Source organism: Giraffa tippelskirchi, chromosome 5 (genome assembly GCF_054371585.1).
Source record: "Giraffa tippelskirchi isolate mGirTip1 chromosome 5, T2T-mGirTip1v1.2.pri, whole genome shotgun sequence".
Classification (NCBI taxonomy): domain Eukaryota; kingdom Metazoa; phylum Chordata; class Mammalia; order Artiodactyla; family Giraffidae; genus Giraffa; species Giraffa tippelskirchi.
Genome location: NC_137279.1, coordinates 61,382,264 through 61,405,244, shown reverse-complemented (window position 1 = coordinate 61,405,244; position 22,981 = coordinate 61,382,264).

The following is a 22,981-nucleotide window of genomic DNA, read 5'->3' as shown; positions in this document are numbered from 1 at the left end:
CCTTCTTTATGGTCCATACTCACATCTGTAGATGACTATTGGAAAAACCATAGGTTTGACTAGATGGACCTTTGTTGACAAAGTGGTGTCTCTGCTTTTTTAAAAAAAATTATTTTAATTGAAGGGTAATTACTTTATAATATTGTGGTGGTTTTTGCCATACATTGACATGAATCAGCCATGGGTATACATGTGTCCAATCATCCCAAACACCCTCCCACCTCCCTCCCCATCCTATCCCTCTGGGCTGTCCCAGGGCACCAGCTTTGAGTGCTCTGTTTAATGCATCATATTTGGACTGGTCATCGATTTCACATATGGTACTATACATGTTTCAATGCTATTCTCTCAAATCATCCACGCTCGGCTTCTCCCAGAGTCCAAAAGTCTGCACTTTATATCTGTGTCTCTTTTGCTATCTTGCATATAGGGTCATCATTACCATCTTTCTAGATTCCATATATATGCATTAATATACTGTATTGGTGTTTTTGTTTCTGACTTACTTCACTCTGTACAATAGGCTCCAGCTTCATCCACCTCATTAGAATTGATTCAAATGCATTCTTTTCAATAGCTGAGTAATATTCCACTGTGTATATGTACCACAGTTTTCTTATCTATTTGTCTGCAGATGGATATCTAGGTTGCTTCCATGTCCTGGCTATTGTAAACAGTACTGAAATGAACATTGGGGTACATGTGTCTCCTTCAGTTCTGGTTCCCTTGGTGTGTATGTTCAGCGGTGGGATTGCTGGGTCATATGGCAATTATATTTCCAGTTTTTTAAGGAATCTCCATATAGTGGATGTACTAGTTTGCATTCCCACCAACAGTGTAAGAGGATTCCCTTTTCTCCACACCCTCTCCAGCATTTGTTTTTTGTAGAGTTTGTGATACCAGCCATTCTGACCAGCGTGAGATGGTACCTCACTGTGGTTTCAATTTGCATTTCTCTGATAATGAGTGATGTTGAGCATCTTTTCATGTGTTTGTTAGCCATCTGCATGTCTTTTTTGGCAAATGTGTGTTTAGTACTTTGGCCCATTTTTGATTGGGTCATTTATTTTTCTGATATTGAGTTGCATGAGTTGCTTGTATATTTTTGAGATTAACTCTTTGTCAGTTGCTTAGTTTGCTATTATTTTCTCTCATTCTGAAGGCTGTCTTTTCACTTTGCTTATAGTATCCTTCACTGTGCCAAAGCTTTTAAATTTAATTAGGTCCCATTTGTTTATTTTTGTTTTTATTTCCATTACTCTGGGGGGTGGGTCATTGAAGATCTTGTTATGATTTATGTCAGAGAGTGTTCTGCCTACGTTTTCCTCTAGGAGTTTTATAGTTTCTGGTCTTACATTTAGATCTTTAATCCATTTTGAGTTTATTTTTGTGTATGATATTAAAAAGTGTTCTAGTTTCATTCTTTTACAGGTGGTTGACCAGTTTTCCCAGCACCACTTGTTAAAGAGATTGTCTTTTCTAAATTGTGTATTTTTGCCTCCTTTGTCAGAGATAAGGTGTCCATAATTGCATGGATTTATCTCTAGGTTTTCTATTTTGTTCTACTGATCTATATTTCTGTCTTTGTGTCAGTACCATACTGTCTTGATGACTGTAGCTTTATAGTATAGCCTGAAGTTAGGCAGCTTGATTCCTCCAGTTCCTTTCTTCTTTCTCAAGATTGCTTTGGCTATTCAAGGTTTTTTGTATTTCCATACAAACTGTGAAATTATTTGTTCTAGTTTGAAAAATACTGTTGGTAGCTTAATAGGGATTGCATTGTATCTATAGATTGCTTTGGGTAGTATACTCATTTTCACTATATTGATTCTTCTGATCCATGAACATGGTATATTTCTCCATCTAGTTGTCATCTTTGATTCCTTTTATTAATGTTTTATAGTTTTCTATATTTAGGTCTTTAGGTTTCTTTACATAAATTTCTCCCAAGTATTTTATTCTCTTCATCACAATGGTGAATGGGATTGCTTCCTTAATTTCTCTTTATGTTTTCTCATTGTTAGTGTATAGAAGTGCAAAGGATTTCTGTGTATTAACTTTATATCCTAAAAATTTACTATATTCTGATATAGTAAATATCAGAATTTACTGATTAGCTCTAGTAATTCTCTGGTGGTGTCTGTAGGGTTTTCTAGGTAGAGGATCATGTCACCTGCAAACAGTGAGAGTTTTACTTCTTCTTTTTCCAATCTGGGCTTTTTTTATTTCTTTTTCTGCTCTGATTGCTGTTGCTAAAACTCCAAAACTATGTTGAATAGTAGTGGTGAGAGTGGGCACCCTTGTCTTGTTCCTGACTTTAGGTGAAACTCTTTCAATTTTTTGCCATTGAGGATAATATTTACTGTAGGTTTATCATATATGGCTTTTATTATGTTGAGGTATGTTCCTTCTATGCCTGCTTTGTGGACAGTTTTTGTCATGAATGGATGTTGAATTTTTTCAAAGTCTCTTTCTGCATCTATTGAGATAATCATATGGTTTTTATCTTACAATTTGTTAATGTGGCATATCACATTGATTGATTTCAGAATATTGAATAATCTTTGCATCCCTGGGATAAAGCCCACTTGATCATGATGTATGATCTTTTTAATATGTTGTTGGATTGTGTTAGCTAGAATTTTGTTGAGGATTTTTTCATCTATGTTTATCAGTGATATTGGCCTGTAGTTTTCTTTTTGTGTGTGGCATCTTTGTCTGGTTTTGATATTAGGGTGATGGTGGCCTCATCAAATGAGTTTGGCAGTTTACCTTCTTCTGCAACTTTCTGGAAGAGTTTGAGTAGGATAGGTGTTAGCTCCTCTCTAAATTTTTGGTAGAATTCACCTGTGAAGCCATCGGTCCTGGGCTTTTGTTTGTTGGAAGATTTTTGGTTACAGCTTCAATTTCCATGCTTGTGATGGGTCTGTTAAAATTTTCTATTTCTTGCTGTTTCAGTTTTGGAAGGTTATACTTTTCTAAGAATCCACCCATTTCTTTCAAGTTGTCCATTTTATTGGCATATAGTTTCTGATAGTAGTCTCTTACGATCTTTTGTATTTCTGTGTTGTCTCTTGTGATTTCTCCATTTTCATTTCTAATTTTGTTGGGTTGATTCTTCTCCCTTTTATTCTTGATGAGTCTGGCTAATGGTTTGTCTATTTTATATACCTTCTCAAAGAACCAGCTTTTAGGTTTTTTTTGATTTTTGATATAGTCTCCTTTGTTTCTTTTTCATTTATTTCTGCTCTAATGTTTATGATTTCGTTCCTTCTACTATTTCTGGTGTTCTTCGTTTCTTCTTTTTCTAGGTGCTTTAGGTGTAAAGTTAGGTTATTTATTTGATTTTTCTCTTGTTGCTTGAGGTAAGCTTGTACTGCTATGAACCTTCCTTTTAGTACTGCTTTTACTGAATCGCATAGGATTTGGGTTGTTGTGTTTTAATTTTCATTTGTTTTTAATGCATATTTTGATTTCCTTTTTGATTTTTTCCATAATCTGTTGGTTATCCAGAAGCGTGTTGTTTAGCCTCCATATGTTTGTATTTAATGGTTTTTTTTTTCCCCTGTAGTTGACATCAAATCTCACTGCATTGTGATCAGAAAAGATGCTTGAAATGATTTTAATTTTGTTGAAATTACCTGTGGTAGATTTATGGCCCAGGATGTGATCTATACTGGAGAATGTTCCGTGTGCACTTGAGAAAAAGGTGAAATTCATTGTTTCGGGGTGAAATGCCCTATAGATATCAATTAGGCCTGACTGGTCCATTGTATCATTTAAAGTTTGTGTTTCCTTGCTAATTTTCTGTTTGTTTGTCATAGAGGTGAGTGGGGTATTAAAGTCTCCCACTATTATTGTGTTGCTGTTAATTTCCCCTTTCATACTTGTTAGCATTTGCCTTATGTATTGAGGTGCTCCTATGTTAGGTGAATATATATTTATAATTGTTATATTTCCTTCTTGGATTGATCCTTTGATGATTATGTGCTGTTCTTCTTTGTCTCTTTTCATGATCTTTATTTCAAAGTCTATTTGATCTGATACGAATATTGCTGCTCCTGCTTTCTTTTGGTCTCCATTTGCATGAAATATCCTTTTCCAGCCCTTCACTTTCAGTCTGTATGTGTCCCTTGTTTTGAGGTGGGTCTCTTGTAGACAGCATATATAGGGGTCTTATTGTCTCTGCTTTTTTAATGCACTGTCTAGGTTTGTCATAGCTTTTCTTCCAAGTTGCAAGCATATTTTAATTTTTCAACCCAACAAAGAGGTTTAGGCCAAAACACTTCACCTGGGATCACCTTAAGACGGGCCTGATCCCACACTGCTCTCTCTAAAAATTAATTACAAAAACTTTCAACAAATGTTGGTTAAGTCTATGGCAGAAGCTCAGTAGGTCTCAGTAAGTGCAGCACAGCCCAACACAAAACCACACAACACAAGGTACTACATAACTAGTAGGTGACATCTCAACGCACGTTCATGATCAGACAACACAGTCATTAGCAAGCCCAGAGTAAAACAGACAGATTTTGGTCCAGGTGAAGACTGTCTAACTACTGTGTCCTCTGTGCCGACTGTCTTGTGGTTGCTCCTTGGAAGCAAGATCATCTCCTCACTGAAGTAATGGTTTGGATATCAAAACTTATGATCCTGCACTCTCACTAAGGGGATGCATGAAAGGTTTCTTCCTTACATAATGGATAAAGTAAAGTAATCCTAAGCTGATCATAAAATTAGTTAGCAATGCTGAAAAGCAAATGACTGGAGGGGTTACTGTGGTTAGAGTTCCTGGAATTTCATGGTTTGAAGTTCCCATCACCACCAAAAGAGAGAGCTCTCTAGCTTTCTTATTGACCTTCTCAGATAATAGGACGAAAGCAAAAGAAGGAGGGATGAGGCTACAAAGATGCCAGAAGTTTAAAAAATGGAGTCAAAATTCTAATCATAATTTGCTTCTGGGAATGATAGATTTCTTAGGGTCTATGTTTAAGTTAAAAGGCACAACTTCTGTCATTCAAGGAAAACTGCTAACAATGAGACCAAACTACTACTTAGTTATTAGTTTAGTCTGTGCCTTAAGGATTTCTTAGCAGCCTGGGAAATTTGGCCTGCATCAGGCAATGTGAACTCAAGGTACAAGACACACATTTCTTCCCATCAATATTCAATGGTAAATAAGTTAGGAATGAGGGTGGCACTATGCAAATACGAGCCAAGAAAGAAAACAAGAAAATAATCTGACTCCTTGGTCTTTGGCACAGGTGACCAAACTGGCTGCTCCAGAAAAAGAGACTGAGCAGATCAACATTTGATAGCCTGCAAAGATGTACAACATCAAAAGCCAAACAACCAATCAACTAAAGGAAGTCAACCTTGAATATTCACTGGAAAGACTGACGCTAAAGCTGAAGCTCCAATACCTTGGCCGCCTGATGCAAAGAGTTAACTCATTGGAAAAGACTCTGATGCTGGGAAAGATTGAGGGCAGGAGTAGAAAGGTCTGACAAAGGATGAGATGGTTGGATGACATCACCGACCCAATGGACATGTGTTTGAGCTAACGCCAGGAGATAGTGAAGGACTAGGAAGCCTGGCGTGCTGCAGTCCAGAAGGTCTCAAAGAATCAGACATGACTTAGCAACTAAACAACAGTAACAATCAACCAATCAACCAACCAAAGACACAAACAAATGAAAGAACCACAGATATATAACATCTCTTGGACCTTGTTTTATGCCAAAACATAGACCTGCTTGCAAAAAAAACACAAAACATAAATCTACTCACAAAAAACTCTTTTCACTGAAGTTATCATCTCCTACAGTTTTGGGTGTAAACTTGTAGTGACCTTTCAAAATATTATCGTATGTTTTACTTTTTTAAAGTGAAAAGTGTACAGAGAGAGGCAGGAATTTCTGCTTTTTATTCTACACAAATGATTTGTTAATAGGTTTTAATACATAGTTTCTCTATCAATACATATAGATATGTCTCACAAATTGCTTTTGCAATTAATTTTATTACTTGTTAAGGCAGACTTTCATTAGTCTTCCTGATTTTTTAATTAAATATTTTATTCTGGAATAACTGTAGATTCACATTCAGTTGTAATAAGAAAGAGATATTTCCTACCACTTTACAAGACGGTATCATCTTGCAAGACTACAATACTGAGTTTGCCAAAAAGTCATTTGGGTTTTTCTATCAGATGTAATGGAAAAACCTGAATGTACTTTTTGGCCAACACAGTACAACACTACAACCAGGATACTGACAGTGCCTTAAAAATGTAGAGAACACTTATATCACCACAAGGATCCCTGTGGCCACTTCACTTCCCATCTGCCCCTACTCCCTCCTTAGGCCTTGGAAAGCTGTAATCTCCTCTCCGTACTATAATTTCATCATTTTAGGAAATGTTATGTGTAAATGGAATAATACAGTATATATTTAGAATTATTTTAATGTAGCATCATTCTGTGAAGATGTACTATGAGTTTTGTATGTATCAAATTGTTGATGGTATGTATTTATGTTTGTTTACCCATTCACTTGTTGAAGGACCAGTTTGTTTACCTGCTAGTTTGCTGAGGTGATTCCAGACTTTGGCCATTACAAAAAAACATACTATAAATATTTATGAAACAATTTTGTATGAAATATAAGTTTTCATTTATCTGGGATAAACGTTCAGTGGCAGATCGCATGTTAGTTTCATGTTCAGTTTTAAGAAACTGTCAAATTACTTTCCATGGTGGCTATGCCACTTTACATTCTCATGTCCAACGTAAAAATGACCTGATTTTTTGCATCCTGACCACATTTTGTATCACTGTTTTAAAAAATTAGCCATTCTGATAAGAAAGGAGTATAGTTATATTTAATTGCTCTTTTAATTTGTATTTCTTGAATGGCTGATGTTGAGTATCTTCCCAGTGTTTGCCATGTGCATAGAGATGTGATTGTTAATTTTATATATCAACTTTACTAAGCCATGGTACTAAGATATTTGATCAAAGATCAGTCCAGATAACATCAAAGGTACTTTTAGATGAGATAAAATTTAAATCAAAAGACTTCATAAAGAGCAAATTACCCTTCATAATGTGAATCAACCTCTTCTATTTAGTTGAAGTTCTTTTAAAATATTAAGGTTTCTTGTGACAGAATTCTGTTTCCAGGATGACTCTAGACTTGAACTGCAACATCAACTCTTCCTACAATAGGTCTCTCTCTCAATTTCTCACTCGCTTCACCCCTCCCTCCTTCATATATATATATATATATATATATATATATATGAAGAATTCATAATATTTTGGAATATTACTTCAGTGAGGAGATGGATCTTGCTTCCAAGGAGCAAAATCATTATATGATTTTGGAGCCCCAAGAAATAAAGTTGGCCACTGTTTCCACTGTTTCCCCATCTATTTCCCATGAAGTGATGGGATCAGATGTCATGATCTTAGTTTTCTGAATGTTGAGCTTTAAGCCAACTTTTTCACTCTCTTCTTTCACTTTCATCAAGAGGCTCTTTAGTTCTTCACTTTCTGCCATAAGGGTGGTGTCATCCCATTGCCAACCTGCTTATTTAACTTATATGCAGAGTACTTCATGTGAAATGCCTGGCTGGATGAAGCACAAGCTGGAATCAAGATTGCCGGGTGAAATATTAACAACCTCAGTTATGCAGATGACACCACTCTTATGACAGAAAGTGAAGAAGAATTAAAGAGTCTCTTGAGAAGAGTGAAGAAGAGACTGAAAAAGTTGGCTTAAATCTCATCATTCAGAAAACTAAGATCATGGCATCAAGTCCCATCACTTCATGGCAAATAGATGGGGAAACAATGGAAATAGTGACTGACTTAATTTTCGGGGGCTCCAAAATCATTGCAGATGGTTCCTTCAGCCATGAAATTAAAAGACGCTTGCTCCTTGAAAGAAAAGTTATGAACAATCTAGATGGCATATTAAAAAGCAGAGACATTACTTTGCCAACAAAGGTCCATCTAATCAAAGTTTTGTTCTTTCCAGTAGTCATGTATGGATGTGAGAGTTGGACTATAAAGAAAGCTGAGTGCCAAAGAATTGATGCCTTTGAACTGTGTTGTTGGAGAAAACTCTTGAGAGTCCCTTGGAATGCAAGGAGATTTAACCTGTCAATCCCAAAGGAAATCAGTCCTGAATATTCATTGGAAGGACTGATGCTGAAGCTGAAACTTCAGTACTTTGGCTACTTGATGCGAAGAGCTGACTCACTTGAAAAGATCCTGATGCTGGGAAAGATTGAAGGCTGGAGGACAAGTGAATGAAAGAAGATGAGATGGTTATATGGCGTCACCGATGCGATGGACATGAGTTTCAGTAGGCTCCAGTATTTAATGATGGATAGGGAAGCCTGGCGTGCTGCTGTCCATGCAGTCACAAAGAGACAGACACAACTGAGCGACTGAACTGAACTGAACTGAGCAACTAAGCACAGAACTCATATCCAATAATTATAGAATATTTATTCTGCACCCATACTTCTCATCAGAATAGAGCATATACACCAGTCTCAAATATAGAAATATTAGAAAGCATTTTCTCTGAAAATATTGATTTTAAAATAAAAATTACTTATTAAAGGCATTTAGAAATATCCTATATATTTGGACATTTAAAAACCATTTGTAAATAACTCATGGATCAAACGGGCTTACCAGGTGGTGCTGGTGATAAGGAACCCACCTGCCAATGCAGGAGAGGTAAGAGATGCAGGTTCAGTCCCTGGGTAGGGAAGATCCCCTGGAGGAGGGCATGGCATGCCACTCCAGTATTCTTGCCTGGAGAATCCTATGGACAGAAGAGCCTGGTGAGCTACAATCCATTGGGTTGCAAAGAGTCAGACATCAATGAAGCAACTTAGCATGCATGCATGGACCAAAAATGCAGTCACAGAGATAATTATAAAATATTTTGAAGTCAATTATATTAAAATCTCAATATATCTACTGTTGTGGACTACAACTATAACAGTAATTAGAGAGAAACTTATAGAATAAATGATCATATATAAAAATGTAAAAATAAATAATCTCATAAAAAGTAAATGGAAGTTGAGTAATTTAAATCTGATGCAATTAGTAAGGATATGATAGTCAAAAGAGCACAAACAAAAGAAAAAGCACAATAGTAAGAGTAGAAACAGCAAAAAAAAAAAAAATTAATTCTCAGATAGGCACATTAGCAAGACCAAGTAAGAGAGGAAACAAGTGAGAGTATAAATTACCTACATCAGAAATTAAAGAAGAAATATAAATACTGATCTTTGCATAGACAATAAAAGGTAATTAAAGGGTTTTCATGCCCAACTCTATGCCAAGAAATGGAACAATCTTGAAAAACCACAACTTGCCACACTTGTCACAGAATTTCCCTCTGCAAATTAAAGATTTCGAGGCCCCTATGCTTTCAGAGATGAGTTCTCTCAAATGTGTTTGAAAGAGTTGATAGAAACCCTGTATGATATCTTTTATAAATCAGAAAAGAAGAAAACTTCCCGACTCATTTTGGGAAGGCAGAATAACACTGACATAGAAACATGAACATTACAGTTTGCATTGCATCCCACAAAAGATATGTTGAAGTCCTAACTCCCGGTACCTTTGAAGGTGACCTTATTTGGAATCAGGGTCTTTGTACATGTAATCAAATTAGTCTAAACTTATACCAATTAAGGTGGTCCTTAATTCATGGGACTTATCTCCCTATAAGAAGAGAAGACACTGTGTCATGAGGAGAGAAGACCACATGATTAGGGAGGCAGAGATGGAAGACTACTGGAGAGTCACAAACACTTGAGTTGGAAATGCCAGTTACTTCATTGTGATATTAAATACCAATGGTGATGAAATGGCAAAAGTAGAGGAGAAGAGGATGGGAATATATGATACAGAATATCAACAATAAATATTCTCTGAAAATGGAGAGGTTCAACAGATGTAGAGCACGAGTGTTAGAAATAGATTAGTCTAATTAGGATGACAATAACTAGGAATTTACTGAAAACTTTACATATGCTTAACACTGTATAGGCAAGCAGAAAATCATTAAGACATTCAATGAAACCTCTTTATATTGTACAAAATTAATAAATAATTAGGTAACAAACTAATAAAACCAACAAGCAGCTTTGAAAGTTAAAGTGAAAGTTGCTCCGTCGTGTCCAACTCTTTGCAACCCTATGGACTATACAGTTCATGGAATTCTCCAGGCCAGAATACTGGAGTGGGTTGCCTTTCTTTCCCTTCTTCAGGGTATCTTCCAAACCCAGGGATCAAACTCAGGTTTCCCACATTGCAGATGGATTCTTTACCAGTTGAGCTATCAGGGAAGTCCAAGAATACTGGAGTGAGTATGTCCCTTCTCCAGCGGATCTTCCTGACCCAGGAATCGAACAGGGATCTCCTGCATTGCAAGTGGATTCTTTACCAACTGAGCTATCAAAATAGATTTCATTTATGATTTCCCCCCCAAAAGCTTTAGATTGATTTTTAATATTTGAATACACTAAAAAAATCCTCAACTAGTGCATTCTTTCTGTCAAATACAGCTTTGGAAATATGGCGGTTCAACAAGATGTCTGGAACCACCATATTTCCAAAGCTGTATTTGACAAAAAGAATGCATTAATTGAGGTTTATTTGAGTGCATTCAAATATTAAAAATCAATCTAAAGCTTTTTTGGAGGAATCATAAATGAAATACATTTTCATACTATCATAAGGTCCTTTAATATTTTTTCCCAGTGTTATTATACACATAAAGCTATAAACAGCCACAACAGGATAAAAAGTATCCTGTATTTTAGTTTTTACAAATTCTACAGCAAGAGGCAGGAGAGTGGGAGAATGTGTATAGTTGTAGTTACTTAAACTTTTGAAGTCTTGTTTCTTCTTGAAAGTGATGCCAAAATATTATAAATTTCTCAAGAGGCCATTTTATAACAAGGAACTCTTGTATTTACCTCTAAAAATCCAGTGTCAGATGTGTAATCTCTTGTACTGAACATCAGAGAGTCTAGATGTGCTGTCAGACAATATCTGTGATGGTGAGGATGAATGGATAAAAGTCTCTTGGGTTTTTTTTTTTGTCAGTTATTTCCAAGTTTTTCTTAGTTGTATCTGACAGTGTTATAAATCCATTCATCCTGTTAAAGCTTTTGTGAAAAATAACTTGTTAAAACTACCACTCAACTTTGATAAGTAAAAGAGTACTTTTATTAATAATGCTTTATAATAGCCTTTTCTTTCAAAACATGATGCACTTTGTCAATTTTTAAATAGTAATGACTTTGTGGTCTTGGCTTTATGACTGATTCATCATATTCATTGAATGGTTATTATGTTTGGGAAGTATAGAGATGCCCACGATATTCTAAGCAATTGATCAAAACTTCTTAAAGGGGTAGAAAAAACATTCTTTTGATGAAATGCATCATTATAAAATATAGCCACCTTATGGTGACGGGTCTCTTTCCTTTCTTTTTTCTTGTTCACTTCTCTGATATAAATCTGCAAAGAAATGGATAGGGGCAGCTTTTGCTCTAGATGGTTTTGAATTAGCTACATAATTATTATGCAGAAACATTACTTAAAGAACAATTATTTCCCCTCCGTAAATATACCAAAATTTCTAGTATAAGGTATGTAAAAGTTTTACACTATTTTAAATCTTGTGTGTGTGTGTGTGTGTGTGTTCAGTTGCTCAGTCGTGTCTGACTCTTTTGCAACCCTATGGACTTTAGCCAGGCAGGCTCCTCTGTCTAGGAGATTTTCCAGGCAAATCTAGAGTTGTCATTTCCTACTCCAGAAGATCTTCCCCACCCAGGGATCAAATCCACATCTCTTGTGTCTCCTGCATTAGCAAATGGATTCTTTCAACCTTATATTTGACTAACTATACTAATCAAGTATTTTACTGTGTGTTAATTGCTCAATCGTGTCCAACTCTTTGTGACCCCATGGACTGTAGCCCTCAAGTCTCCTCTGTCCATGGAATTCTCCAGGCAAGAACACTGGAATAGGTTGACATTTCCCACTCCAGGGGATCTTCCTCACCCAAGAATTGAACCCGGACCTCCCACATTGCAGGCAGATTCTTTACCATGTGAGCTACCAGGGACGCATCAGATGAATATCAGGTACATCTTATGCCTGCTGATAAGCCATGTTGAAAAAGAAGTGTCTCTATAACCTTCTCACTAGTAAGCAGAGGCTGTAGGCAACATGAACCAAAGTGAAGTAAAAGCTTAGTAATTCAAGCTGTTCTCTACACTGTAAGCAGGTCTCCAACCAAAGTGGAAAGCTTCTATATTGGTGCCATAATAAAGCTGATAATCAGCTGCTAGTTTTGCGGGGTAGACCAGAGACTACAAAGTAATCGCACCTATGGGCAAAGTTTTATTCACAGTCTCATCAGAAATCTTGTTAAAGTCACTCTGCCGGTTTCTAGTGCATGGATGAATCACATTTAGGACCAAAGAATAAAGGAAGAAAAACAGGGGCAGGCTTATGACAACCACAACTTGCCCTCTCCAGAAGGTAAATAGTCGCAGGGGTACATTTGCAATTGCTCTGATTCCAAATCAACAGGAACAAAATTCAACTGAACATGCCAGCCGGCATCCTTAGGTCCTAATGGAAGTGCTCAAGCTGTTGCTCATTCGCTAAGTCATGTCCGACCCTTAACTACCCACGGACTGCAGCATGCCAGTCTTCCCTGTCCTTCAGTAGCTCCTGGAGTTTGCTCAAACTCATGTCCATTGAGTCAGTGATGCCATCCAACCATCTCATCCTCTGTAGCCCCCTTCTCCTCTTGCTCTCAATCTTTCCCAGCGTCAGGGTCTTTTCCAAGGAGTCGTCTCTTCACATCAGGTGGCCAAATATTGGAGCTTAAGCATCAGTCTTTCCAATGAACATTCAGGGTTGATTTCCTTTAGGATTGACTGCTTTGATTTCCTTGGTGTCCAAGGGACTCTCAAGCGTCTTCTCTAGCACCACAGTTTGAAGTATCAATTCTTTGGCACTAAGTCTCCTTTATGGTCCAACTGTCATATCCATACACGACTACTGGAAAAACCACAGCTCTGACTAGATAGACATTTGTGCAAATTGATACCTCTGCTTTTAAATATGCTGTCTAGGTTTGTTATAGCTTTTCTTCCAAGGAGGAAGCATCTTTTAATTTCATGGCTGCAGACACTCTCCACAGTGATTCTGGAGCCCAAGAAAATAAATTCTGTCACTGTTTCCATTGTTTCCCCTTCTATTTGCCATGAAGTGATAGGACCAGATGCCCAAGCTGAGACAACATTAAATCCTTTCACAATCAAAGAGTCCAGGAATAATGAAGTCAAATATTCCACATTGGATGTTGGATATTGGTTTATCCTTGTGTTATTGCTCACATCAATCAAAATTCACCCACAGCAGATGTCTCAGGTTTCAAAGCAAGGTGTAATATTCCTATATAGAGCAACAAACATTATATTTGATATGATTTGATTAGAGCAACTTCTTGGTGAGTGGCATCTACCACATGAGGATAAAATTCAGCAGCAAATTTAGGATTTATGCTTCCTATGAATACATCATGATAGCCACACCTAATAAGTCAAATGGTCAGGGACTTAGCAAAATTTATACTGCCAATTACACCTATAGTGGCCTTCCTTGCACACTATTTTTTTTTTTGCCATGACTGGAGGCGTGTGGGATCTTAGTTCCTTGACCAGAGATCTAACCAGTGCCCTGTGCATTGGAGGCATAAAGTCTCAACTGGACCACCAGCAAAGTGCCTTCCTTGCATCTTTGATACCATTTTTTCCCCTGAGGCCAAAGAGTTTCTCTAAGGTTCTTGTGGCTTCCTATCAGTGTTTCATTCCTTGATACAGACTCTTCCTAGATCACCACGGATATCCCAAGAATCTAGTTAAAACACAGATTCTGTTTCAGTAAGTCTGGAGTAAGGCCAAAGAATCAGCATTTCTAATAAGGTGATGCCAATGCTGCTTGTGTGCGGGCTCTTCTTTGAACAGCAAGGCTCTCTGTATCCTCTGACTGGCCCTTTTTTATGATGCCCATTGTCAGTTTCTCCCTTCTCTCTGAGTCACATCAGAAAATTAGATCATGGCATTTCAGAAGCTGATGATTCCCCTTAGAGGATGTGAAAATGTAGAGCCAATAGTTTGGTTCAAGCAGTGGAAGGCAAAGGGTACATTTTCTGTGTAGTGATGAAGCAAAAACAAACTTGACAGCACATGAAATGAATATTTTACGGAAAAGAGAAATATTTAAGTATTAGTAGCTCAGTCATGTCTGACTCGTTGCAACTCCATGGACTGTAGCCTGCCAGGCTCCTCTGTCCATGGGATTTCCCAGGGATTCTTAGGCAAGAATACTGGAGTAGCCATTCCCTTCTCCAAGGGATCTTCCCAACCCAGGGACTGAATTCAGGTCTCCTGCATTGCAGGCAGATTCTTTACCATCTGAGCCCCCAGAGAAGCCCAGAAATATTTAAGGGAGAGAGATAAAATAAGAGAGAGAAGAAAACAACAATATTAAAGGAATGGGATGAAGCACAAAGGCAATTTCTGCTGCTGAAAAGCTTGACAAGCCATTCAAGAAATACCTGGGAAGTCCCATCCCTAGAAGTTTTGCTCTGTAACTGTGTACTTCTCTCTTTTGCTGTGGTCACCAGTTTTAGAAAACAGTCCACTGTGAATATTTTCATGTTTCTTTAAGGCCCAGACTTTCTGACCCAATAGCACTGGCAAGCTTGATTAAAGGATGATTGCTCAGAAGCTCTATATTGTATATTACTCCAAAGAGACTATGGGAATTAGACTCATCTGACCTGGAGATGTTTACTCAGATTCCAGGACAGTAAAAATCTAGGTACCTTCCTAATACTCTTCCCAGAAAAGATTTATTTTATTTTGTTTTGTTTTTTTGCAACTCAAAGTAAACAACTTTCTTTCAACCAAGGGGAGGTTGGGCTCCATAGGCTGTCTTCTACAAGTTCTGAATCACATAACATTAAGATTCTTGAGGCCTTCCTTGGCAGCTCGGTGGTAAAGAATCCATCTGCCAATGCAGGAGACATGGGTTCGATCCCTGGGTCGGAAAGATCCTACCTGCCTCAGAACAACTAAGCAGGTGAGCCATAACTGGTAAGCCTGTGTTTTACAGCCCAGGAACCACAACTACTGAGCCCACACACCTAGAGCCATTCTCCACAACAAGAGAAGACACAGAAATGAGAAGCCCATGCACAGCAACTAGAGAGTAGGCCCCGCTTGCTGAAAATATAGAAAAACCCACGCAGTAATGAAGACTCTGCACATCTAAAAATAAATAAATAAAAATTTAAGGAAAAAGATTCTTGAGATGCATGAACTAGCGAACATTTGGCTGACATTGTGCCCCTCCATCAGCATCAGGGCTCCAGGAAATAGCATTGAGATTCCCTATGAGAATAAAATTTTTCTAGCCCAGAGATTACATGGTTTCTGTCAACACACACACATATAATTTCATGCAAACACTCATCAACCACCTGCACAGAGAAGTTCTATGCCTGGTTCCTCACTCTGTAGTGCCTGTATCACTGTTTCCTGGACTCTGACCTTCTAGGCCTCATCACCTAGACTTTGCTTCACTCTTCTGACCCAGGTTCACTGTGCCCGCCCAGCATTAAGTGCCCTGTTCTTCACTATGACCAACCCAATCCTGTGGTTATGAATATCAATTCTTTGCAGACTGCTTCTAAACTCTGATTTTAGTCAAATGTCCAGGACCTGAATGTGTTAGGTACATCTCTGAAAGACATACTCTCTAGTAACTTAGAAGCATTTGATCTCAGGAAATGCAAAGATTAGGTGAAATTCATTTGTAAGAACTGTTGAAGCTGCCCAAAACATATTTCAAGTATATTTGCTTTCATAAGACTAGTCAAACTCTAAATGGATTATATTTTACTTATTACAAGTATTCATAGTACGACTGTAAAGATTTCATTGCAATTATTTTAAGCTTATCTTATCATGCACATAATGTTCTGAAATGTGTATTTATATGCCATAGTAATAAAGAAAACAACATAATATACACTAATACATATCTCAGGGAAAGCTATGCCCGTGAATGGGTTGATTATCCTATTCTTGTGACTGAATTTGACTCCTAAAACTCTCTATGATTAGTTATCTATTTCTCATTATGTGAAAACAGAAGACTAAACTTGGATCTAAAATGGAAAATACAACCCACACGCTGAAGTTTTATTATAACTGATTTAATATGCCTTAGTTTAAATCGGTAATATGCCAACAAGGGTTTTCAGATAAACAACTAGGTACCAGTAATGAGGTATAAACATGAATTAGATACAAAGGTAAAAATGAAAAGAAGCACACAATTTGTGGAAAAGATAAACCTGAAAATGACTACAATCTTATATGACTTATATTACCATTAAATTTAATGAGAAGTGATACTTGCTGTGAAATGGATGAGCTAGAAAATTCTACTTTGCCTGAAATTCACTATGGGCAAAATCTCATAACTCATATTCATCTCCAGATTAAGTTGTATTTATTCAAGCTGTACCTTCTTTCCAAATTCAAATCCTTTGTGGCTGTACTAAGTGTTCTTATCTCCTTTTAGGTTGAATTAAGTCTTCTAAATTTTTCCAAAAAATCTTTTCAAGCATCAGTTATACCAAGGTATAGTAATTTTGTAATATATTTTAGTTAAAAATCTGTCTCTTTCACAGATAAAAGATTGGGTAATATTAGAGTATTATACACATCATGCATGTTCTATCGCCATTATTTAGCACAGTATTAGGGTTTTTCACAGTGTTTTCAAAATAATTTCAAACCTTCAGGAACGAGAAACCAATAAAGTTTCACCAAGTCTCCTTAAATTTTCTTACAATTATTGTCACAAGGAATTATATTACTGCAAAATCTACAGCACGGCACTGATTCTTGATTGTTTGAAGAACAAATTATACTCAATGTTGAAACTGATAAATGTTTTAACAATACTACAAATGTTTAGAAATGATCTATGACAAAAAGTTTATAAAGATTTCCCTTGGGTTTTTCACAGAAAAATGACCAAATTAATAGTATGCGATTAGACAAAAGTAGAAAAACCACTTCCCAAACTAAATAAGTTTATATTATCAAGATCTAAGAAAAATTAGAAGAAATTGGAATCTTAAAAGTATTTTTCTTGTAACTAAGTCTCTATAATAAAAGATTACAATCATCACATGAATTTTTGTTTTGTTTATTTTTAAGGAATAATTGTAGACATGTATTTTTCTAAAATATCAAATGTAATTTATATCAATTTTTCACTTTTCTAATCTATCTAAATTTTATCTTAAATTGCTATGACATTGTGAGAGTCACACTTGTTTAATTAAACATTAAAATGTTTTTTGTTGTTAATAAATTCTTATTATTCTTATAATTCTAATACTCTCATGATCCTAATGCAAAACTATTAAGTTCATAATAATTTTAACTTAGCCTATGTATTTATTGGTGTCTTGCTTTCAAAATGAATCTTTAATTTCTATTTATCTTATATTTGCATGCAAAATGCTTAAATTATATATCAAACTTTTGTTATCTACACCTGTAAATATGAAGCATAATTCATGTGGATGAACACATCAGATTAAAGAATGCAGTGCAAATGTACTACTTTGATCAAGTAAAATTATGTTGTCTGTTAATTTCATATTATGCAAAGATGGGCTCGATAAAGGACAGAAATGGTATGGACCTAACAGAAGCAGAAGATATTAAGAAGAGGTGGCAAGAATACACAGAAGAACTGTACAAAAAAGATCTTCATGACCCAGATAATCACGATGGTGTGATCACCCATCTAGTGACAGACACTTTGGAATGTGAAGTCAAGTGGGCATTAGAAAGCATCACTACGAACAAAGCTAGTGGAGGTGATGGAATTCCAGTGGAGCTATTTCAAATCCTAAAAGATGATGCTGTGAAAGTGCTGCACTCGATATGAGAGCAAATTTGGAAAACTCAGCAATGGCCACAGGACTGGAAAAGGTCAGTTTTCATTCCAATCTCAAAGAAAGGCAATGCCAAAGAATGCTCAAACTACTGCACAATTGCACTCATCTCACACGCTATTAAAGTAATGCTCAAAAATCTCCAAGCCAGGCTTCAGCAATATGTGAACCGCGAACTTCCAGATGTTCAAGCTGGTTTTAGAAAAGGCAGAGGAACCAGAGATTAAATTGCCAACATCCGCTGGATCATTGAAAAAGCAAGAGAGCTCCAGAAAAGCATCTATTTCTGCTTTATTGACTATGCCAAAGCCTTTGACTGTGTGGATCACAATAAACTGTGGAAAATTCTGAGAGATGGGAATACCAGATCACCTGACCAGTCTCTTGAGAAACCTGTATGCAGGTCAGAAAGCAACAGTTAGAACTGGATATGGAACAACAGACTGGTTCCAAATAGGAAAAGGAGTATGTCAAGGCTGTATATTGTCACCCTGCTTATTTAACTTCTATGCAGAGTACATCATGAGAAATGCTGGGCTGGAAGAAGCACAAGCTGGAATCAAGATTGCCGGGAGAAATATCAACAACCTCAAATATGCAGATGACACCACCCTTATGGCAGAAAGTGAAGAAGAACTAAAGAGCCTATTGATGAAAGTGAAAGAGGAGAGTGAAAAAATTGGCTTAAAGCTCAACGTTCAGAAAACTAAGATCATGGCATCTGGTCCCATCACTTCATGGGAAATAGATGGGGAAACAGTGGAAACAGTGGCCGACTATTTTTTGGGGCTCCAAAATTACTGCTGATGGTGATTGCAGCCATGAAATTAAAAGACGCTTACTCCTTGGAAGGAAGGTTATGACCAACCTAGATAGCATATTTAAAAGCAGAGACATTACTTTGCCAACAAAGGTCCATCTAGTCAAGGCTTTGGTTTTTCCAGTAGTCATGTATGGATGTGAGAGTTGGACGGTGAAGAAAGCTGAATGCCGAAGAATTGATGCTTTTGAACTGTGGTGTTGGTGAAGACTCTTGAGAGTCCCTTGGACTGCAAGGAGATCCAACCAGTCCATCCTACAGGAGATCAGTCCTGGGTGTTCATTAGAAGGACTGATGTTGAAGTTGAAACTCCAACACTTTAGCCACCTCATGCGAAGAGTTGACTCAATGGAAAAGACCCTAATGCTGGGTAGGATTGGGGGCAGGAGGAGAAGGGGATGACAGAGGATGAGATGGTTGGATGGCATCACCGACTCGACGGACATTGGTTTGGGTAGACTCCGGGAGTTGGTGATGGACAGAGAGGCCTGGCATGCTGCGATTCATGGGGTTGCAAAGAGTCAGACACACCTGAGCGACTGAACTGAACTGAATTTCATACTGTTACATGTTATTTATGATATATGCTTATTGACGGGGCATCAAAAATAAGCTTCAGTATTCTCTAAAAATATAGTGGAAGATAATAAATCATTTTCCATTACATCCCAAATTTATCGTACTATAATCTGTATTAAAAGAGGTCCTGATTAAATGTGTTATTTTAGATTGTTTAAGTATTACAGCAAAACATGCAACTCTAGTTTGTCAGGGAGATTCTTACTTTCAAGAGCCAAGAATGTTTATAATTGAATTCTTCTTGATTTTGAAAATAAAATGTCAATAAATACATAGGCTAAGTTAAAGTTATTATTGAATTAATAGTTTTGCATTAGAATCATGAGAAGATTATTACAATTATAAGAATGATAATATATAAACAGAATTATAGGAATGATAATGTGCCAAGAATGTTCAAACTATGGCGCAATTGCACACATTTCACAAGCTAGCAAAGTAACGCTCAAATTCTCCAAGTTAGGCTTCAACAGTACATGAACCAAGAAATTCCAGATGTTCAAGCTGGATTTAGAAAAGGCAGAGGAACCAGAGATCAAATTGCCAACATCTGTTGAATCATGAAAACTCAAGAAAATTCCAGAAAAAACCCTACTGCTGCTTCATTGACTATGTCAAAGCCTTTGACTATGTGGATCACAGCAAACTGTGGAAAATTCTTCAAGAGATGGGAATACCAGACCACTTTACCTGCCTCCAGACAAACCTGTATGCAGGTAAAGAAGCAACAGTTAGAACCGGACATGGAACAACAGACTGGCTCCAAATTGTGAACTCAGTATGTCAATGCTGTATATTGTCACCCTGCATATTTAACTTATATTCAGAGAACATCACGTGAAATGTCAGGCTGGATGAAACACAAGCTGGAATAAAAATTTCCAGGAGATATATTGGTAACCTCAGATATGAAGATGATACCACCCATATGGCAGAAACTGAAGAGGAACTAAAGACCCTCTTGATGAAAGTGAAAGAGGAGAGTGAAAATGCTGGCTTAAAACTCAACTTTCAAAAACGAAGATCATGGCATCCGGTCCCATCACTTCATGGCAAATAGATGGGAAACAATGGAAACAGTGACAGACTTTATTTTCTTTGGCTCCAAAATCACTGCGGATGGTGAGTGCAGTCATGAAATTAAGACACTTGCTCCTTGGAAAAAAAGCTATGACAAAGCTAGACAGCATATTAAAAAACAGAGACATAACTTTGCCAAGAAATTCCTGTATAATCAGCATTACGGTTTTTTCAGTAGTCATGTATGGATGTGAAGTTGGACCACGAAGAAGACTGAGCACCTAAGAACTGATGTTTTTGAACTGTGGTGCTGGAGAAGATTCTTGAGAGCCCCTTGGATGGCAAGGAGATCAAATCAGTCCATCCTGAAAGAAATCAATCCTGAATATTCATTGGAAGGACTGATGCTGAAGCTGAAACTCCAATACTTTGGCCACCTGATGTGAAGAGCTGACTCGTTGAAAAAGATCCTGATGCTGTGGAAGACTGAAGGCAGAAGGGGAAGGGGACGACAAATGATGAGATGTTTGGATGGTATCACCAACTCAATGGACATGAGTTTGAGCAAGCTCCAGGAGTTGGTGATGGACAGGGAAGCCTGGAGTACTTCAGTCCATGGAGTTGAAAAGAGTTGGACATGGCTGAGTGACTGAACAAAGAATGATAATGAGAATTCATGGGAAAAACTAGAAAAAAACTAGGAACAAAACCAAGAACTAGAAAACAAACTATGGAAGAAAAATTTCCCTTCTATACATAGTATAAACAACCCTGAAGGATGGAACTTATTCTCTCTATATTCTAGTTGAATTATAAATAAAATTCAGTATCACAATATTTACAGTAGGTTCAGCTAGATTCATTACTTTTTTGTTTACATCACATGAGCATTCTGTGTGTGCTGTGTATATTTAAAGCTGCATATATTTGTACATATGACAGAACCCAATTTATGTGTTTAGTTCCTCAGCTGTATTTTTGCATCATAATTACAAATAAGGTTTAATATTTAGCAAATTTGCTTAATAAATATAAAACAAAAACTCCCTAAAGCCACACTACTATATAGCAATTAAATTTCTGAATGTTAGCATTTATTTTGAAATTTCTTTTAAAGGCAGCTTTAACAAATTTAAAATTTACTGCATTATTTGATGCATATGTTCTTACTTAGTGAAAGCATCATACTAGTAATAGAAACATGTAGAAATGATCAATAATCATTTATGAGACAGATCCATCTTGTCAGTTCATATTATTTTATATATTGTGTTGGTAATGAGTGTGAAAGTAAGAATTAAATGATTTAATTAAAATAAATTTTAAAATCCTACTTTAATGTAAAATCTGCCTATTTGAACTTAGAAAACGTTTGTTCTATGGTAAAGTTTTTCTCATATATGGATACAGTATTGCCATTGTAATTCTGGTCTTGACACTGATCTAAGACTTAGACTTCATTCTCTACTCCTTTCAAACAATTGTCTGGTTTCTGTTTAGTGTTCAATAAAAATGACTGAGGTAACAGAAATCACTTCCTCAGGTTGAAATTTTTTAATTTTCCACTTGGAAAATCTTTGCACAAATCTTAAAGGACTGTTGGAAGAAACTAATATTCTCCATGCCAGCTAATTTATGTATAAATTAACTAGTTTGGGAATTATCCATTAGTTTCAGTACACTTGGGTTCCTCATCTTTTCCCCTCTTACTAGCAAGATCTGCTCTACAACTCTTTGTTACATTTTCATTTTCACGAAATAGAAGTGAAAGAGTTTTTCAGTCATGTCCAACTCTATGCCACCCCATGGACTGCCCGTCACTGTCCTCTGTCCATGGAATTCTCCAGGCAAGTATACTGAGTGGGTTGCTGTTTCCTTCTCAAGGTGATCTTCCTGACCCCATGGGTCAAACCCAGGTTCCCTGCATAGCAGGTTTGTTTTTTTTACCATCTGAGCCACCAGGGAAGCCTTTCATTCTCAAATTCCTATCCAAAGCCTAATTTGCCAATAAGATCATTTTTAAAAAGGGGTAAAAAGCATTTTTATATCCTTATATATTAAATGGGTTCCAAGTATAAGATTGCTATGAAATAGAGCATCCAGTTTGAATTTTCATTTTATTTGTCTACAAGATCGACTTCTATTGATGACTCCTGCCTGTCCCTAGTGCTCTCTTCCCTTGGCCGATGGCACGAAATGACTCTGATGCTCGTGCTAACTCAGAGATAGTCTTTACTGGTCCCTGTTCTTCAATCCAAGCCAAGAATTGTTTCTGTTCAGGTTTTTACTCTCTATTTCAAGCCATTATTATGCCATTCTTGAATTACTGCAAATCTTTCAAGACAATTTTCCTTGTCTCTGGGATTTTCCCTCTCTGAAATCATATTCTCTAGGCAACTTTGCTTGTTACTGTGTGTATACCTTAACTTAGCACTTATGACACTGCAATTG